This window comes from Leuresthes tenuis, unplaced genomic scaffold, assembly GCF_036924035.1.
Source record: "Leuresthes tenuis unplaced genomic scaffold, fLeuTen1.0.hap1 SCAF_21, whole genome shotgun sequence".
Classification (NCBI taxonomy): Eukaryota; Metazoa; Chordata; class Actinopteri; order Atheriniformes; family Atherinopsidae; genus Leuresthes; species Leuresthes tenuis.
This window is the reverse complement of record NW_027325375.1, coordinates 7,301,985-7,321,953: the sequence shown is the minus strand read 5'-3', so window position 1 is coordinate 7,321,953 and position 19,969 is coordinate 7,301,985. Positions and strand designations below refer to the sequence as shown.

The following is a 19,969-nucleotide window of genomic DNA, read 5'->3' as shown; positions in this document are numbered from 1 at the left end:
ACTCAGCCAAAATAATAAAAAGGCGGAAAAGCTGTTTGGCAATGTTACACTGCCTGGCCACAATGGCAGAGCAACTCACGCTTGTGTCTTCATGCTGGCTGGAGTAACAACAAGGTGGAAGCAAGTTGTGGCATACCACTACAGCAGTAATTCCACCAATGGTGCCATCTACCAGCCCATCATCATTGCTATAGTGGAGGCAGCTGCATCTGTAGGACTTCATGTCATTAATGTCACAAGTGACATGGGGAGCCCTAATAGAGCAATGTGGCGAGCTTTTGGGGTAACGTGTGATAAGCCCTGAATTCCACATCCCATAGAGCCACACCGACGGCTCCATTTCATGGCAGATGTTCCACATCTGGTCAAGAACTTGAAGAGCGCCCTTGTCCGTGGTCAGACCATCACCATTCCACAAGATGTGGTGAACAAAGAGAACCTCCCATCCAGTGAGGTGTCTGTTGGTCCCTTACCGGATCTGGTGTCCTACCAAGAGGGCATGGCACTAAAGCTGGCCCCCAACCTCTCCTGGGGCATCTTGGAGCCTAACCACTTTGAAAAGATGAAAGTTAGCTCAGCCATGCATATCTTTAGTAAGTCGACAAGTGCTGCCTTAAAGTACCTGGTAGAGGAGGAGCAGCGTCCTGAATCAAACCTCACCACATCATGGTTCCTGGAGAAGATGGACCACTGGTTTGACCTTATGTCGTCCCACCATGTTGTGACTGCCCTCTCACGGTTCAAAATGGGGGAGTATGAAAAGGCCATCAGCTTTCTCCAGGAGAGTGTCCATCTTTTTCAAGACCTAAAGATAGGGGAAAAGAGCAGCTGGAAGCCAGTCCAGACAGAACCATACTGCACGTCCAGGAAGATCTGTTGAGCCAGAGTCACAAATTTGTCCTCACAAGCCGGTTCATGCAGGACTGCCTGGAAACCACATTTGGATGTCAGAGGAACCCTGTGCCAACACCTGTGGAGTTCCACTATGCCCTGCGGGCTGTCACTATTGGACAGTTCCTGTCCACAGTGCATACAGGCAGTTACCTGGAGGACAACTGTGACCACCTAGCAGACTTCCTGGAAACCAAAACCAATTCCAGAAGTCCTGAAGGTCTGAGAGTGGAGCAGCTGGTCGACCTGACATCACCACCCACCTTCACAAAAACAGATTCCTGTGTTCTGTATCATCTGGCCGGATACATCGTGAAGTGTGTCTTTAGCTGCTAACACTGCGAGACATGCAAGCATGCACTTGTGCAAAATGCAGATGATGCACATGAGCATGTTGTTCTGCTGCAGTTGAAGGAATTCAAACCGGCTGCACTTTATCGGCCATCTGACGAGGTCTTCACTGTCGTCCAGCATGTGGAGCAGCTGTTACGTTCAGGACAGATGGAGTGCACCAATGCAGTGGAACAGCTGGAAGAGGAGGCCATGCTTCTGGAGAGCAGCCTTCCATCATGCCATGATGTGAAGAGAAAGATAGTCTGCAAATATGTCAGGCTGAGGTTAAGGATTGCGGCAAAGTGCATCAGGGCTGAAAGGAGAGAAGACTAGAGTAAAGGTTACCTTGGCAGCAAGAGTCAGAACAAGAAGGCCAAGAAGGCTCAACCTCCTGCACCAAAGGCCATAATATCTAGGCCACTACCAAATACTTTAGTTATTGCCATGGATGTATTTGGCCTCTCCATTCCTGCTCAACCTTCAGCAACCACCAGCATCTTCCTGCAGCCATCAGTGAGACACCAGTGAGCAGTCACCACTAGTAGCTTCCAATGGTAGCAGCAGCAGCCTCTGCGAGCAGCAGCAGACACCACCAGCAGCAGACACCAGCAGCAGACACCACCAGCAGCAGACACCAGCAGCAGACACCACCAGCAGCAGACACCACCAGCAGCAGACACCACCAGTAGGAACAGCCACCACCAGCAGGAGCTTGCAGCCAAATCTGGCTCAATGTATGTATTAAGTTTAGTCCCTATTAAATCAATGAATAAAATGAATTCATATTTTTATTGTTAATGTTCTATTGTCGTTTTATCTGTGTCTTGTAAGATGACATTGAGTGCTTTGAAAGGCGCCTCTAAATACAATGCAATTAATTACAAAATCATTTTTTTATTATTATTGTTGTAGTAGTAGTAGTAGCTATAGCAGTAGCAGAACGTTAGCCTACTTGCCTTAGTCAGTCGTATTTGAATGCCTTAGACTTAGGCAATTATCCTATTAGGCTAAGGAGAAGTAAAACAGCATTTAAGTAATGGTAACAGTAAAAGCAGTAGCATCGTAGTAGTAGCAGTAGTATTTTGGTAATGTTTTAAAACCTAACAATCAAAACAACTTTACATAATGTCTCCTGACAACAAACAGTTTACGGACTTCAGTGAAATTAACAAGTTTTTCAGTTAGGTCCCTAAATCCATTACATTTTTAACATTAACATCGACATTTCATGCAAACCAAATGTAAAAATAACGATGCCTAAGAGTATACTTCTGATAGCTAATGCTTAAAAGTGTAAAAAACAACAACAACAACAAACGTTTAAAATGCTGTTATTTCATTAATTTACCAGTAATTGTTCTTGACGAGCAATTGAGTTAAACGGAGCTCCGTGCCTAGTGTGGAACTATTGGCGTCTTCGTAGCCCGGAAGTGTCGTCCGCCATTTTTTACGACGGTAGTCAATGGGAGTGTCATAACTCTGTATATACTCTGTGGCTCTGGAAGAGGGCTGCACTGGGATTGGGTCCCGCAGGGTCCCAACTCAAATCTCGCGGATGCGGGCGGGAGTGAACATACAATTTGCAGGTGCGGGCGGTAATGGTCAGAAATTTAGCGGGAGCGGGATGAAGAAAACAGTCCCGCGCAGGGCTCAACTGTGTGGCTAACTTATCAGTTATAAATGTATGACCTTTCTTGAATTTTATGTCAAAAGATGACCTAGTGAGTATTAACAAGGTCCTGAGGCTTAAAAAGTTTTAAAGCATCACTGGAGAAGTTTTGAATATTTTTATTATGTGCTTCTGACTTTTTTTGAAGCATACATTCTTGTTATGCTCATTCTCAGGCCTGAAACTGCCATAGCTATGAAGAATGCCGGAGACTGATGTCACACTTTAGAACTTTGTTTTCCCGCCTGGCACATCTGTTTACTTTACATTACCACATATCACACACATAAAAACAGGACTGTCAATATTAAATTAAATTTAAAAAAGGGTGCAGTTGTCATCTCCAATAAAATTGGAGAAAAGAAAGGACACTTGCCATCTCAAATGAAGTTTTAAAAAAAAATCCGTAGCATTTCGTAGTAGATGCAGCAACTAGACCCAAGACAATGCAATGAGAAGAAGCGAGGAAGAAGTCAGAAAGTCTGTTCATCCTAAAGAATAAACTTATTATTGTCCCTGCCTCAGCGATGAAGCCTCATTTAGAGACCTCAGCTCCGTTTGAGGCAAACGTGGAAATAGTTTCTTCTCGTGTAAAAATGTTTGGTCCATTTTTGCAAATTTCACTTTAAATTCTTGGAAGTTTGGAGACCTTTAAAATGTCCTTAGCTTTCTTGTAATTCATGCCACTGTTTTACATACTATGTGTATTGAACAGCACATGTTTTGATTTCACTCTATGCCACATTCAAATCCTTCAAAGTGTAAATCACAAAAATTAAACTGTATTACAGATAAACTACAACTTTTTCATAGTTTTTTGTCAGCATGTTTGGTGGTGTACACAAATAGCCAGTCTTATTCTTGTTATGTCCTGTAACATTACCCTATCTTGTCACGAGATATTGTTTGGATCTTCATTTGTTGTGTTATAAGGCGTAAGTTAGAAATCTTAAAAATTTTATATATTCCAGTCCTGCATTAAACCCCAGGAAATTATAGTATGACACGTTTGTTAAAAAAGTAGGCTACGTTTAATTTTATTTCAAATAAGCAGCATTTGCTCACACGATGTGGAACCATAGACTGTTTCTATCTGGCATTTTGCCAGGTAGAAACTGTTTCCCAGTAACAGAAGGAAAAAGGAAGCGCAAGCACCCACTGATTAATATCAGATATATTATCATGTACACGAAGTACACGAAATTTCTCCTCTGCATTTATCCCATCCAGGTTGGCACCTGTTGAACACACACATGAAAACGCACACGATCACACACTAATGGATGATACATTTATGAAAATGAATCTTACATAGTAGGTTTGAAAAATAGGTCTTATCTTAAACTGAGGAATTGTTACATTGCGTAGTCATGTGGGTACGTGTGTCGTCAGACAATGAGATATAGTGGAAAAACCACAAAACTCCTTCAACATTTGAAATGCCATCACACAACAGAGCATGAGGAAGTCATGCTGTGGCGAAGTGAAGGAGTGGACAAAATATACAGACCTGCTGCTAGTTCTGCTAGGGCGAGACAGGCATCACTAACCCTTCTTTTAATGCATTAAGCTTTTGTAAAAAGTATTGGTATCGTTATCAGTATCAACAAAATCACTTTGGTTTTACTTGGTAATGGATCTCAATAAAAATTAGTGGCACTATAATCAATCAATCATGAAATACAGTGAACACAATTAGTAATCAACAGGCTTTTCTGTACCTTATAGCCATTCCTGCTGGACTTCAAGGCACATCTCATCACATACCCTCCATGGCAAAGCCAGGTCCTAAATATCAACATAATTTAGAATAGTAGCAATGAGCCAAATGAATTGAAAAATACTTAGTCAATAGTGGGTGTAAATATCCACTAACACATCCAATGTCTTGATGAAACCTGTCTGTTGATCTAATCCACACCATAATGGTACATAAGACAACACGACAGTACACACAACAAAGCTCCCTAAACAACATAAGGGATATTCATTTATCAGCCTTTGCCATTTTCTGTTGATTTAAAATGCTCAAAACACACTGGACCTAAATACATAAAAACAAGAGTACTAACCACATTTAAATTATACGAGTCTGACTTTCTTACTCTGAACATTTGTTTCAGGAATGCTTATAGTTCTCCTCTATGCTACATACAATGTAAAAACGTACTTTTTTTGAATAGCATGCACACTACTGAGATGATCTTTTCAGACTTCTGTACTTTTTTGGAACCTAATGGTTTTCACATAGTTTCAGCTACTTAACTCTTCTAATGCCAAAATATTTAAGTCCTTCAGATGTGTTTTTACATTAAACTTTTCATAGGTATGACCAATACCTGGATATTAAATATTTAATAATATGAAAACTGGAATATGGAATCCAAGTGTGTGGGTAGTGAAATCACCTTATTCTAAAACATTGCTTCAAGATGCCGCCATGCCAGAGGCAGTCTATTGCAGCAGCAATTTTCCTAGAACAGTACACAAGTTTCTTCCCTCCCCCGTCTCTCTCCTGTAGTGAAGCCACTCACCCCACCCTTTACCCAAACCCCCATGGACACGAAAGACTTTCCTTTCTTGACTGACTGCTGACATGGAGATGAGAAAACTGGAGAAGCTCTGCCTACAGGCATAACTCCCCGAGTTCTGAAGTTCTGTTCCTGGTGGTTGGTGATGATGTTGTCTTAAAGTCACAGTAATCCAATTCTTGCTCATATGAATTTCCTGTTTGTTCACAGGTATACGTAAATTTCTTTTCAAGTACATATACACTAGTTTATTATTATTTCAAAATAATCAGATTCTTAGTTGGTTGACAGGAAAGCAATATCAATGTAAACGTGATCTGAGATGCAAAATCCAAAACAGCACTGCATAATCTGACACTAAAGGCTGTTCAGTCATGTCAAGGTTTTGAGCGAGTCACTCCAGATGTGCAAGTTTCCAGTTCCTTGCTCCCTGCTCTGCACCCGAGAACTGGTTTGCAACTATTGTTTAACCAAAGTATGTAGAGGGGATCCTCTGCAAGCACACACTGATTGGATTTACCTGATTTACATTATTAGCCTACTGTGACTAAGCAGACGTGTGCCAAAGGGACAAGAACTCATTTTTTGTGGGTTTATCCACTTTTATGCACTTTAGTGTCTTCTAATGTAGGTTTTGTTTGAAGGCCGACAGAGTAGATATTTCTTTTTCTTTTTTTCCCTTGTCCTGTCCAGCATTATGGCAGCAGAATGGTAATCTGAATACCTTTTTTGCCAAACAGATTTGCTTTGCCAAGGGAAGCTTTATAAATGTAAAGCTCCCCTTGATGCCCATCAGTTTTTGTTTACAATATTTCACATGTAATAGAGCTGAACCGGACCGGGGGACAAGGAAAGAAGAATACCAAAGAAGAGGAAACAGAACAAAAATAGAAACAAAAACCAGACAACCAGCTGCTACACCTGTAAAAACAAAACAGACGACAATCCACGGCCTCTGTTGGGAATCCAGCCTTAGCGCCACCATAAGCTCCTGAAAGCAGACAAGCAGAGAAAAAACAAACACACAAACAAACAAAAACCAGCAGAAGTAGCGGCAATCGCATACAACACAACTGTGGATGTAGATGACCTGAAACCACAGGATAACACATCAACTGCTTAGCGAGCCTGCTACTGGGCTAATGAATGTGTGTGTGTGTGCGTGTGTGAACATGCAATACCCATGGCACAGGACCTACATGATAACCCTGCTTAGTTATGAGTGTATAAGTGTACAGAGCAACAATCCACAGCCCCCCCCCCCAGCAATCAGAAGCAGGCAGAGAGGGCCTCAAGACCCAGGCCACCAGCAGCCCCCACAGAGCACAGAACCCAGGAAGCCCACCGCAGGGACAACCACGCATCCACCCAGAAGACCGCGGAGGAAAGAGCCCCCATAAGCATAGGGCAACGGCCCACCGACTACGCCAGGCCCCAGCTGCCCAGACATGGGCCGCGCACCGGACCCGGGCCCCAGGAGCCTGAGCGCCCCCATACCTCCTGGCAGAGGCCCCACCCATGGGGCTAATATAAATGTGAAACTACTTGAACTAATATTCAAATGTCAGAATATTAAATAAACATTTACTTTCTTTGAAAATTGTGTCTAAAAATGGATTTTATTTTTGCAATATTTAGGGCAATTCATTTTTGCACATCTGAGATCATTCAGTCATCAGTGAACACTTCCTCTCAGAGAAGTGAACACTGATCATTTAAAAACACATTTTATAATTGTTCTGTTCCTCTTGTGCAACACTGTAGATGTACCTGTTGAAGAACTAATACAGAAGGATTCTATTCTATTCTATTGTGTTCTATTCTATTGTATTGTGTTATGTTCTATTCTATTGTATTCTAATATATTGTATTCTATCCTATCCTTACATCCTCACATCACAGAAAATGTGACATATTTAGAATGTATATTTATTCCTGTTGAACTCAGACATAACGATTTAGGTTTAAATTTAAACATGAATCAAACTTTCAATAAAATGTCATTTGTTTTGATTAACAGTGTGTGTGTTGTTTCTGTCTCACGTGAACCAAGTGTGATTCAGAAGCTGCTCCAGCGTGGGGCGCTGCTTGGGAACTTTAGTCAAACACTGCTCCAAGAAATCCAGGCAATCTGGAGGATGTGAAGAAAAAGAACAAACATTGTTAGGTCTGCAGTGGTCTATCAGAATGTGAACTGAAACAGATGATCTTTTCTTAATGACAGATGTGTGTATGGGTGTTTGTTTTACCTTGAGACAGCATACTGCTAATCTTTAGTTTTTTCCTGATGAAGTTAGTGGACCTGAACTCTTTGTTGTGGAGCATTTCAAACAGCACCACTCCTACCTGCCACATTGTTGTAGGTCCAGCACTGTATGTATAGGAGCTCAGCCACTCTGGAGGGACATGAGCACTGGTACCTTGAGGATAAAGACATAAGAATAAATGTTAGAGGACGAGTGGCTTTGGTTTTTAAATCATTGATTGGAGAAGAGCGAAATCTGAAGTAATAACATACCATAAAAAGTCCGATACTTAGATGTCTTTTTGTTGATGCAGCTCATTCTATTTGACGAAGTCGTGGGACATCTGAGCCGGTCTCAATCAGGATATTTTCCACTTTGATGTCTCTGTGGAAGATGCTGTTTTGTTTAAGGTGTACTGCTGCATCAACCAACTGTTGTATTATAATTTGAAAGAGGAAAAAAAAAACAGTTTAGATATGTAAGAAGAGAGGATGGTGTGACATTTTTTATGGCTTTTATGACTGCAAATATTTTCCATCAGCTTACTTTTGCCTCATCTTCCTGGAGGGAGCCTCCATGCTCTTCGATGTAGTGAGCGAGGTCCTCGGCAGGCATTGGTCTCTCCAGCACAAGAATCAGCTCCTGCTGTAGATCATACCAGTCCAGCAGGGACACAGGTGCTGAGTGCCCCACTGAACTGGCAGTGCTACTTTCCAGCTTCAGCATAACAGCCACCTCCACTGAAATCTGCCTCCCATTCTTGTCCTGAAACATCACAGCAACAAAGAAAGTGTTAGGCAGGGCATCTATTTCATCCTGTATGGTCTCTGTTTTCTTTGGTCTCTTCCTGCTTGATGTTTCTTCAGCAGGTAAGGCCTTCCTCTTTCTATTACCCATCCTTATATCTCCATCAGATGTACAACCATCTAAATTGTTGCTACTGGATCCTATAAATGACAATAACACATTGAAACATTAGCATGTTGACACTCACGTTTGTAATTTGATTGAAAATGTGTGTTTAGATCAGTGTGACAAAGTTAAAGGACACTATAATATTCAACCACTACAGCTAAAATGTAATTTCACAGAATGCACCAGCCTACCACTTTCCACTGAGGAGGAGGCTGACTCTTGATTTAACCCGACATCCAGGAGTCCCCTCCTTCTCTTTGCCTTTCTTGAGGGTGCCTCTCCATCTTCTGTAACCTTCCTCTTTCTTCTTTTCACTGTCCTGACCTCGTCCTGACAGCTTGTTGAAGGTCCTGCCACCTCAGAGACCCTGGTTCTTTTATTGGGGAACTGCTGGTCGGGACTGGCTTTTCTTTTGGTTGCCTTTGTCCGGCCACCCTTCACTGAACGTGTCATGCTACTGTCGCCCTCTACAAATAACAATAAAAAAAAGTTATAATTTTGTTATTCATTTATTAAATAATTCTTTATCACTACCCAAAAAAGATTCAGATTAAAGACACATAACCAGTGATGATGATCTGAGGAAAACAGGGAGTGTAATACAGAAACTTCTTAATTTGCAAAAACAGTTGTAACTGTTTGGTAACCATAGTATTTTAATTAGTATTAAAATCACCTGCTGACACTGTTTGTGTATTCATCAGCTAAGTTGTTTCCAAACTGCAAAAACAACACCCCAATCTATTCGTGGTGATTTTTGAAGATTTCTACGATACCCTTTTCTGCTGAACTTCAATTCACCACAGTCTGAACCCTCTGAGACAAACTTTCTGTCATTAAAAAGAAAAACAAAAAGGGAAAAAAAATAACAATTTTGAGCTACATCACTAATTTTGAATAAAGTATTTTTCTTTTCCTTTCCTTTCCTTTCCATTCTATTCTATTCTATTTCTCGCTCTTCTTTGGATGTTGGCTGCCTTTTGTTTCGTTCTCTGTCAAGATGATCCCACACAGCTTCAATAATGTTGAGGTCCGGGCTCTGCGGAGGATTCATCCCTCCATGAGACCTGCTGCCACTGATTTTCAGTTCACCTCTTCTCCATATCTCTCCCTGTATTGTTTAACGCCTGTAAAACTGTGTTGTCTAAGGTATTTTTCATCAATGCAGCTAACCAAATTAGAACAATTTATGTCTTTTCAACATGCTGCTTGTTAAAAAGAACCTAAATACACAATTTAAAATTTGTGTATTGCTATAAGTTGTCATTTATGTGTTGACAAAATACTGGTTCATGTTTCGAGGTCCATTTTCTAAGCCTGAACTATCTAATGGTCAGTGTTAAGTGGCTTATCAAACCGAAAAACAACTTGATCTGAAAATAGTCAGGTGTCAGAACTGAGTGGAAAAAGCAGCCATGTCTAAAAGAAAAACATTGTTAGACTTTTGGAAAGCCCAGACAACTACTGCTCAATATCATTTCAGTCATTTTGCATTTGGGAACAAATAGAGTTAAGTGTGAAGGTTTTTTTTTTTGTGGGTGCTTCAACAACAACATACTGCTGGGAGAGGCTTGTCAATGGTGCAGTTACGTCTCCATGCCGTGGTTCGTGCCAAGGAGATGACTATAAATGACTTTTCAGGTGGGCCTTATCAATTCATGCAACTGCCTCTCTATCAGAGTACGGACAATGGTGTGTCAGAAACTGCCAGCAGACTTCCAAGCCATAAATAAATGCAACTTGTACATGTTTTTTTTCCTCTTCGTGACGAATTTTTTGACTGATGCAATTTATACTCCGGAGAAATTAAAGTCCGGAAAATGCAGATGAAGTCATAACAGGGTTTGGGGAGAGTGGAAGTAGATGGAAAGCAACAGCGACTTGTGTAAAACTGCTTCTCTTTTGTCCAGGGGACCTGTACTACAAATCTTTCGGTGATTTGACTTAACTAATCCTAACCATTGACATCTCGCTATGCAGTACTACGATGCTGGTTATTAATTTAGTAAGCCAACCCAGGTTTTCTAACTAACATTCATGTAAAACAGGTGGAGTTGGCACTATTAACGCATCAAGTTCTATTTTATTTAATCAATTTCTAAGAGAAGTGATTTGTCAAGAGGGGGTACTTTTAAGTGTGTTGATCTGGGAGAGCTAACAGGATTAGCCATGATAGGTAGTTCCACATCGGCTAATGTGGGCTTGGTTAGCTACCAGGTTGTTTTCAATGGTGCAGAGCCAAGCTTCCACATCCAAAGCTACAAAAGACTACTGTTGTCACAAGTGCCACCATAACTAAAGGAGGCTGAGGAGTAGATTAAACCAACTGAGCGAGTGAAAGCTGGAGATGGATGGGGAGAACTAACAGCCATGCAACACATGCAAACTGAGATATACCTAAAGGAGAAAAAGTGTGTTACTGAAGTTACAGTGAAAGATACGCCACTATGGGTATACAAGTAATTAAGAACTGAATTAGATCAATTATTCTGAAATTAAATTAATGATATTCAACTAGACAAGAGAAGCGAGCAATTCCACAGAGCACAAGCAAGCTACACAGGAAGTGATGCAATAACCTTAACCATGAACATTAGCATGTCAATTCGTATACAGTCCAATTCAGAAATACACTTAAAATCTTTCAGAAAGTGGTGTACTGATTATTATACATGACAACTGATTACACTGAATTTCAAAAATAGGAGACTGACAATGCATGTAAAGAATCGGGAAGAAAGTGAAAAATATCCACTGTAAAATGACTCATGGAACTGTGTAGCCAACTTATCAGATATAAATGTATGACCTTTCTTGAATTTTTATGTCAAAAGATGACCTAGTGAGTATTAACAAGGTCCTGAGGCTTAAAAAGTTTTAAAGCATCACTGGAGAAGTTTTGAATATTTTTATTATGTGCTTCTGACTTTTTTTGAAGCATACAAACCTTTGTTATTCTCAGGCCTGAAACTGCCATAGCTATGAAGAATGCTGGAGACAGATATCACACTTTAGAACTTTGTTTTCCCGCCTGCCACATCTGTTTAATCTACATTACCACATTACGTACACATAAAAACACTTGTCAATAATTAATTAAGTTTAAAAAAAAAAGGGCACAGTTGCCATCTACAATAAAATTGGAGAGAAGAAAAGACACTTGCCATCTCAAATGAAGTTATAAAAAAAAATCCGTAGAATTTCGTAGTAGATGCAGCAACTAGACCCAAGACAATGCAATGAGAAGAAGCGAGGAAGACGTCAGAAAGTCTGTTCATCCTAAAGAATAAACTTATTATTGTCCCTGCCTCAGCGGTGAAGCCTCATTTAGCGACCTCAGCTCCGTCTGAGGTAAACGTGGAAATAGTTTCTTCTCATGTGAAAATGTTTGGTCCGTTTTTGCAAATTTCACTTTAAATTCTTGGAAGTTTGGAGACCTTTAAAATGTCCTTAGCTTTCTTGTAATTCATGCCACTGTTTTACATACTATGTGTATTGAACAGCACATGTTTTGATTTCACTCTATGCCACATTCAAATCCTTCAAAGTGTAAATTACAAAAATTAAACTGTATTACAGATAAACTACAACTTTTTCATAGTTTTTTGTCAGCATGTTTGGTGGTGTACACAAATAGCCAGTCTTATTCTTGTTATGTCCTGTAACATTACCCTATCTTGTCACGAGATATTGTTTGGATCTTCATTTGTTGTGTTATAAGGCGTAAGTTAGAAATCTTAAAAATTTAATATATTCCAGTCCTGCATTAAACCCCAGGAAATTATAGTATGACACGTTTGTTAAAAAAGTAGGCTACATTTAATTTTATTTCAAATAAGCAGCATTTGCTCACACAATGTGGAACCATAGACTGTTTCTATCTGGGATTTTGTGAACAGTAACCTAGGGAAAAAGGAAGCGCAAGCACCCACTGATTAATATCAGATATATTATCATGTACACGAAGTACACGAAATTTCTCCTCTGCATTTATCCCATCCAGGTTGGCACCTGTTTAACACACACATGAAAACGTACACGATCACACACTAATGGATGATACATTTATGAAAATGAATCTTACATAGTAGGTTTGAAAAATAGGTCTTATCTTAAACTGAGGAATTGTTACATTGCGTAGTCATGTGGGTACGTGTGTCGTCAGACAATGAGATATAGTGGAAAAACCACAAAACTCCTTCAACATTTGAAATGCCATCACACAACAGAGCATGAGGAAGTCATGCTGTGGCGAAGTGAAGGAGTGGACAAAATATACAGACCTGCTGCTAGTTCTGCTAGGGCGAGACAGGCATCACTAACCCTTCTTTTAATGCATTAAGCTTTTGTAAAAAAGTATTGGTATCATTTTCAGTATCAACAAAATCACTTTGGTTTTACTTGGTAATGGATCTAAATAAAAATTAGTGCCACTATAATCAATCAATCAATCATGAAATACAGTGAACACAATTAGTAATCAACAGGCTTTTCTCTACCTTATAGCCATTCCTGCTGGACTTCAAGGCACATCTCATCACATACCCTCCATGGCAAAGCCAGGTCCTAAATATCAACATAATTTAGAATAGTAGCAATGAGCCAAATGAATAGAAAAATGCTAAATCAATAGTGGGTGTAAATATCCACTAACACATCCAATGTCTTGATGAAACCTGTCTGTTGATCTAATCCACACCATAATGGTACATCAGACAACACGACAGTACACACAACAAAGCTCCCTAAACAACATAAGGGATATTCATTTATCAGCCTTTGCCATTTTCTGTTGATTTAAAATGCTGAAAACACACTGGACCTAAACACATAAAAACAAGAGAACTAACCACATTTAAATTATACGAGTCTGACTTTCTTACTCTGAACATTTGTTTCAGAAATGCTTATAGTTCTCCTCTATGCTACATACAATGTAAAAACGTACTTTTTTTGAATAGCATGCACACTACTGAGATGATCTTTTCAGACTTCTGTACTTTTTTGGAACCTAATGGTTTTCACATAGTTTCAGCTACTTAACTCTTCTAATGCCAAAATATTTAAGTCCGTCAGATGTGTTTTTACATTAAACTTTTCATAGGTATGACCAATACCTGGATATTAAATATTTAATTATATGAAATCTGAATATTTTCAAAACTGGAATATGGAATCCAAGTGTGTGAGTAGTGAAATCACCATATTCTAAAACATTGCTTCAAGATGCCGCCATGCCAGAGGCAGTCTATTGCAGCAGCAATTTTCCTAGTACAGTACACAAGTTTCTTCCCTCCCCCGTCTCTCTCCTGTAGTGGAGCCACTCACCCCACCCTTTACCCAAACCCCCATGGACACGAAAGACTTTCCTTTCTTGACTGACTGCTACCTCAACTTTCCAGTATGTATCCAACTGATTCTGAGGCTTAAGAGGGTGCTGTGGAAAACATGCTGCCTTGGTCCTGTCCCAACATTTCAGATCTATTGCTGCGTCAACCAATTGTTGTAGTATAATCTGAAAGGCAGGGACAAAAAAGGTTAGATATTTAAGAAGAGAGGATGATGAGAGGTTTATTCCTGTTGAACTCGGATATAAATATTTAGGTTTAAATTTAAACATTAATCAAACTTTCAATAAAATTTCAGTTGTCTTGATTAAAAGAGCGTGTGTTGTTCCTGTCTCACATCAATTAAGGGTGACCTAGAAGCTGCTCCAGTGTGGGGCGCTGCTTGGGAACTTTAGTCAAACACTGCTCCATGAAATCCAGGCAATCTGGAGGATGTGAAGAAAAAGAACAAACATTGTTAGGTCTGCAGTGGTCTATCAGAATGTGGTCTGAAACAGATTATATTTTCTTAATGACAGATGTGTGTATGGGTGTTTGTTTTACCTTGAGACAGCGTACTGCTAATCTTGAGTTTTTTCTTGATGAAGTTAGTGGACCTGAACTCTTTGTTGTGGAGCATTTCGAACAGCACCACTCCTACCTGCCACACTGTTGTAGGTCCAGCACTGTATGTATAGGAGCTCAGCCACTCTGGAGGGACATGAGCACTGGTACCTTGAGGATAAAGACATAAGAATAAATGTTAGAGATAGAGGATATTTTCCACTTTGATGTCTCTGTGGAAGAAGCTTTTATACTTAAGGTGTACCGCTGCATCAACCGTCGCATTATTGTCAGAAACCGACAGGACACAGGCGCAGGATCAATTTCAAAGTAAGATAGTTTATATAATAAACTCCGGACAGAGAAATAAACACTTATGAAAATTACTAAGGCTCTGATCACTATTACTATAGAAGTGTAAGAGGCCGGTATAAAACTTAATCAAAAGAAACAGTCTCTCCACTCTAGGAGGAAAACAAAAGGTCTATGAAAAGATTAATATTTCAATTTAACCACACGAAACTCCACCTTCTAATGGAGGAATTATAGAATATATCAAAGAACAAAAATCAAGCAGCCACTCCTATAACGGAGGAGCTATGAAACATTACAACAAAAATCTCTCAAAAGGAGGAAACCAAAAACGACTATAAAAATGAGTCAAAGCTGAACTGTGAAACTACACAAACATTAACCAAAAGAAAAACTCTGAAGGAGAAACACTCGACTTCAGCGAATAAACAAGGCATCAAAATATTGAATACCACAATGGTCAGGAATCTGGAACACAAGGAATCAAGCGATAGGTTTTGGAGGCTAGGATGAGGACTGTTAGGTACAACACACTGGCCACAAGACAAGGGAAGACAAAGACTATATGAGGATCCAAGGGGAACAGGTGGAAACACCTTGGTAATCAGGGGAGACACGCAGACGCAGGACACGGGAGGAAGGGCAAATTAGCTGAAACGAGAGGAGAAGTTAACATTCAAAATAAAACAGGAAGTGACGAGACATGAAACAAAACCTGAATCCTGACAAATATAATCTGAAAGAGGAAAAAAAACAGGTTAGATATTTAAGAAGAGAGGATGGTGTGACATTTTTTATGGCTCTAAATTATTTTGATAACCATTATGAAATCATTTAAATCAAACAAAGCAGAAAGTGTGACGATGTCTCTCAAAGAATGACATTCACAAAGATTGCAAATATTTTCCATCAGCTTACTTTGGCCTCATCTTCCAGGAGGGAGCCTCCATGCTCTTCGATGTAGTGAGCGAGGTCCTCAAAGAATGAAATACACAAGAAAGTGTAGGCAGGGAAAACCACAGTTTATCTATAATCCAGTGATAGTGCTGATAAAAGCAGAAGTTACTGCCGTTGCTAACTTACTTTATGTTTGCAGAACACTTTGTCTTTAGGAATGTGTTTGATGGCTACCTGCAAGATACAAACGAGACTTTGGTTAGTCACATCATACAGTGAGTGTCTTGAATATGACAATGTGTGTCTAATACATACGGGTAAATGATCTTCTCTCCGACAGCCTGCAAACACAGATCCACAGCTTCCTTTGCCGAGCTGATTTTTCTCTTCATATTTCTCCTCAAATTCAGCTAAAATAAAACATAAACATCCTTTTAGTTTGACAGTACATCAGAAGAATTTCAATGATAATTTACACAGGTTATATAAGCTGTAATATATATATATATATTACAGCTTATATACATACGGGTAAATGATCTTCTCTCCGACAGCCTGCAAACACAGATCCACAGCCTCCTTCGTCAAGCTGATTTTGCTCTGAAGTCTGAAGTCAATAACCAGCTCCTTTGTTTTGGTGGTGTTGAGGAGCAGATTGTTGCCTTGGCACCACTCTGACAGCCGCTCCACCTCGTACCTAAGCGGGTAGTTTCTGGATCTGTAGCTGGTGATGTGCTGGACACCCTGCCACACCTGCCTGGAGTTGTTACTCCTGAGCTGGTCCTCTATCCTCCTTCTGTATGTTGCCTTGACCTTGCAGATGCCTCTTTTCAGGTTGGCTCTAGCAGCACTGTCGAGTGCCGTATCCCCCGACCTGGAAGCAGTGTTCCTGGCTTTAAACAGGCTCTGGACCTCCTTAGTCATCCAGGGATTCCTGTTGGGATAAATCCTCAGACATCTGTTCCTGGTGACATTGTCCGTGCAGAACCTCATGTAATCCAAGACTGCTGTAGTGTGGTTCTCCGTGTCCTGGTGTTCAAAACCTCCCAGTCGGTTCTCTGGAAGCAGTCCTGTAGCTGGTGGGAACATTTTAGTCCCTTTGTCAACAACATATTTTAGTTAATGGGAAAAGTATTTGGATATTAATAGAATTATGGCAAACTCTTTATTTCTCTATAAAATCTGCGAGAATTTCACTTTCTTTTCTAAATAAAATCTAACAGCAAAGATATCTGGTCAAACTTTCAAACAATTGTATTTGGTCCTCATTTGTTTGTAAAGGAATCACACAAAAGGTTTCAATAACTTGAAAAAATTATTTGTATATTTTCATAAAACATGAAAATGAAAAGATGTACAATGACATAACAGGGTGGACCTTGGGCATGTCAGGTTGGACACGTTGTGAAATGTCATTGAATGGCCTCATAAATGCCATAAATAAAACCTTAATAAACTTTACTTAACCACACAACACATGAAAGGATCAGATTTGACAAAGCTATTCTGTAATCTGGATGAGAGAGCAGGGAGAGGGACCTAAAACCGAGCCATAGCCTTTTTCTTAGTCTTTGATTCAATATATCCCTCTATGGGACGAAGAAAAGCTCGACAGATTTGTCCACACTTTTCAGCTTGTCATACAAACTTTGGGCATCAGGGATGTCTCCTCCATGGGCTACAATCCAGTCTGCTGACCTTTTGAGGGCCCCACCCACACTATCTGGTACCCCATTTCCATGGCTAGCTTCAAAGAAACTCCATGTTATTTCTTTGAACCCATTCTTGAATGGTTCCATTAAGAGGTAGAAGAAATTTCCCTTTTGTTGATAATGTGTTGCAGGCCCGTCACTGAAAAAATTAAGTATGCTAACTTGAGGGTGCCGTTCACTCAGTACCTTCAGAACTGGAACAAGGTGGGCCTAGATGGCCACAGGGTCGTGTCTTGTGGAGGGTGATATGGAGTAAAAGGTGTGCGGGGCTTGTTCACGAGCGTTGTGTGTCCAGACTGGCCTGCTGGTGTGAACTTCCAAAATGCACAGATTGGATTTCTTCACTGTAGTTGCACGAGTAATTTTCACTCAAATCTATGTGCAAGAGGTACTCGTGCTTCAGACTCCTCCTGAGCTCCCTGCACGCATCAAACTGCCATTTAATGTTAAAGACATGGCGCCCAAAATGGAGGAGCCTCTCCTGGAAATCTGAGTTAAGGTCATGTTCCCTTTTTGTTATCTCCCTTTTCACTTTGAGTGTTGACACTATTTCATCCTTCATAATTATATTAAATCAATTCAATGTCCTTCCTGTCATGAACCATGTCCACCCTGTCATGGGAGGCTTTCTGACAGGGTGGACATTTTCAGCTAATTTTATCATTAAATGAGTACATGGTGGACCTTCAGTTAGCGACATGATTCAGTTGCACTTTTTAACTAATATATTTCAGATTTCTGAAAGGTATTTATATTAACTGATATTTCACTATGACAGAGTGGACATGTTAAGCTTGACAACATCCAACTACACACATGAAACAATGAAAATTACTAAATGTAAGTGCAAATACTTACTTTGTAGCTAGCCACTGTTTTTCCTCAGCAGTTAAGACCTTCCTCTTCCTATTACCCCTCCTTATATCACCATCAGATGTACACTAAAGAAAGACTAAATGCTGGTATTTCTCAAAGAATGACATTCACAAAGATTGCAAATATTTTCCATCAGCTTACTTTGGCCTCATCTTCCTGGAGGGAGCCTCCATGCTCTTCGATGTAGTGAGCGAGGTCCTCGGCAGGCATTGGTCTCTCCAGCACAAGAATCAGCTCCTGCTGTAGATCATACCAGTCCAGCAGGGACACAGGTGCTGAGTGCCCCACTGAACTGGCAGTGCTACCTTCCAGCTTCAGCATGACAGCCACCTCCACTGAAATCTGCCTCCCATTCTTGTCCTGAAACATCACAGCAACAAAGAAAGTGTTAGGCAGGGAAAACCACAGTTTATCTATAATCCAGTGATAGTGCTGATAAAAGCAGAAGTTACTGCCGTTGCTAACTTACTTTATGTTTGCAGAACACTTTGTCCTTAGGAATGTGTTTGATGGCTACCTGCAAGATACAAACAAAACTTTGGTTAGTCACATCATACGGTGAATGTCTTGAATATGACAATGTGTGTCTAATACATACGGGTAAATGATCTGCTCTCCGACAGCCTGCAAACACAGATCCACAGCCTCCTTTGCCGAGCTGATTTTTCTCTTCGTATTTCTCCTCAAATTCAGCTAAAATAAAACATAAACATCATTTACACAGTACAGCAGAAGAATTTCAATGATAATTTACATAGGTTATATAAGCTGTAATATATATATATATATATTGCCTAGGTAATAGGTAATATCTAATATAAATACTTATATTAAATATAATGCACTTGAAGCTAAATGTTACATTATTTATTAATGACTGACCTCGCTGGGCATCTATTTGGTCCTTTATGGTCTCTGTTTTCTTTGTTCTCTTCCTGCTTGGTGTTTCCTCAGCAGTTAAGGCCTTCCTCTTCCAATTACTCCTCCTTATGTCCCCATCAGATGTACAACCTTCTAAATTGCTGCTACTGGATTCTATAAATGACAATAACACATTGAAACATTAGCATGATGACACTCACATGTTTGTAGTTTGATTGAAAATGTGTGTTTAGATCAGTGTGACAAAGTTAAAGGACATTATAATATTCAACCACTACATCTAAAATGTAAGTTAATTATGCAGCTGTAATTTCACAAAATGCACCAGCCTACCACTTTCCACTGAGGAGGAGGCTGACTCTTGATTTAAAACGACGTCCAGGAGTCTCCTCCTTCTCTTTGCCTTTCTTGAGGGTCCCTCTCCATCTTCTGTGACTTTCCTCTTTCCTTTTTTCCCTGTCCTGACCTCATCCTGACTGCATGTGGAAGGTCTGCAGTGGTCTATCAGAATGTGAACTGAAACAGATTATCTTTTCTTAATGACAGATGTGTGTATGGGTGTTTGTTTTACCTTGAGACAGCGTACTGATAATCTTTACTTTCTTCCTGATGAAGTTAGTGGACCTGAACTCTTTGTTGTGGAGCATTTCAAACAGCACCACTCCTACCTGCCACACTGTTGTAGGTCCAGCACTGTATGTACAGGAGTTCAGCCACTCTGGAGGGACATGAGCACTGGTACCTTGAGGATAAAGACATAAGAATAAATGTTAGAGGAGGAGTGGCTTTGGTTTTTAAATCACTGATTGGAGAA

The 19,969-nt window shown here is 40.1% G+C and overlaps 1 pseudogene; it reads right to left on the bottom strand.

Annotated features, from left to right (window-relative positions):
* Positions 1-1,697: 1,697 nt before the first annotated feature.
* On the bottom strand, positions 1,698-16,774 carry LOC140280341 (serine/threonine-protein kinase pim-2-like; annotated as a pseudogene).
* Between the last annotated feature and the right edge of the window lie 3,195 nt (positions 16,775-19,969).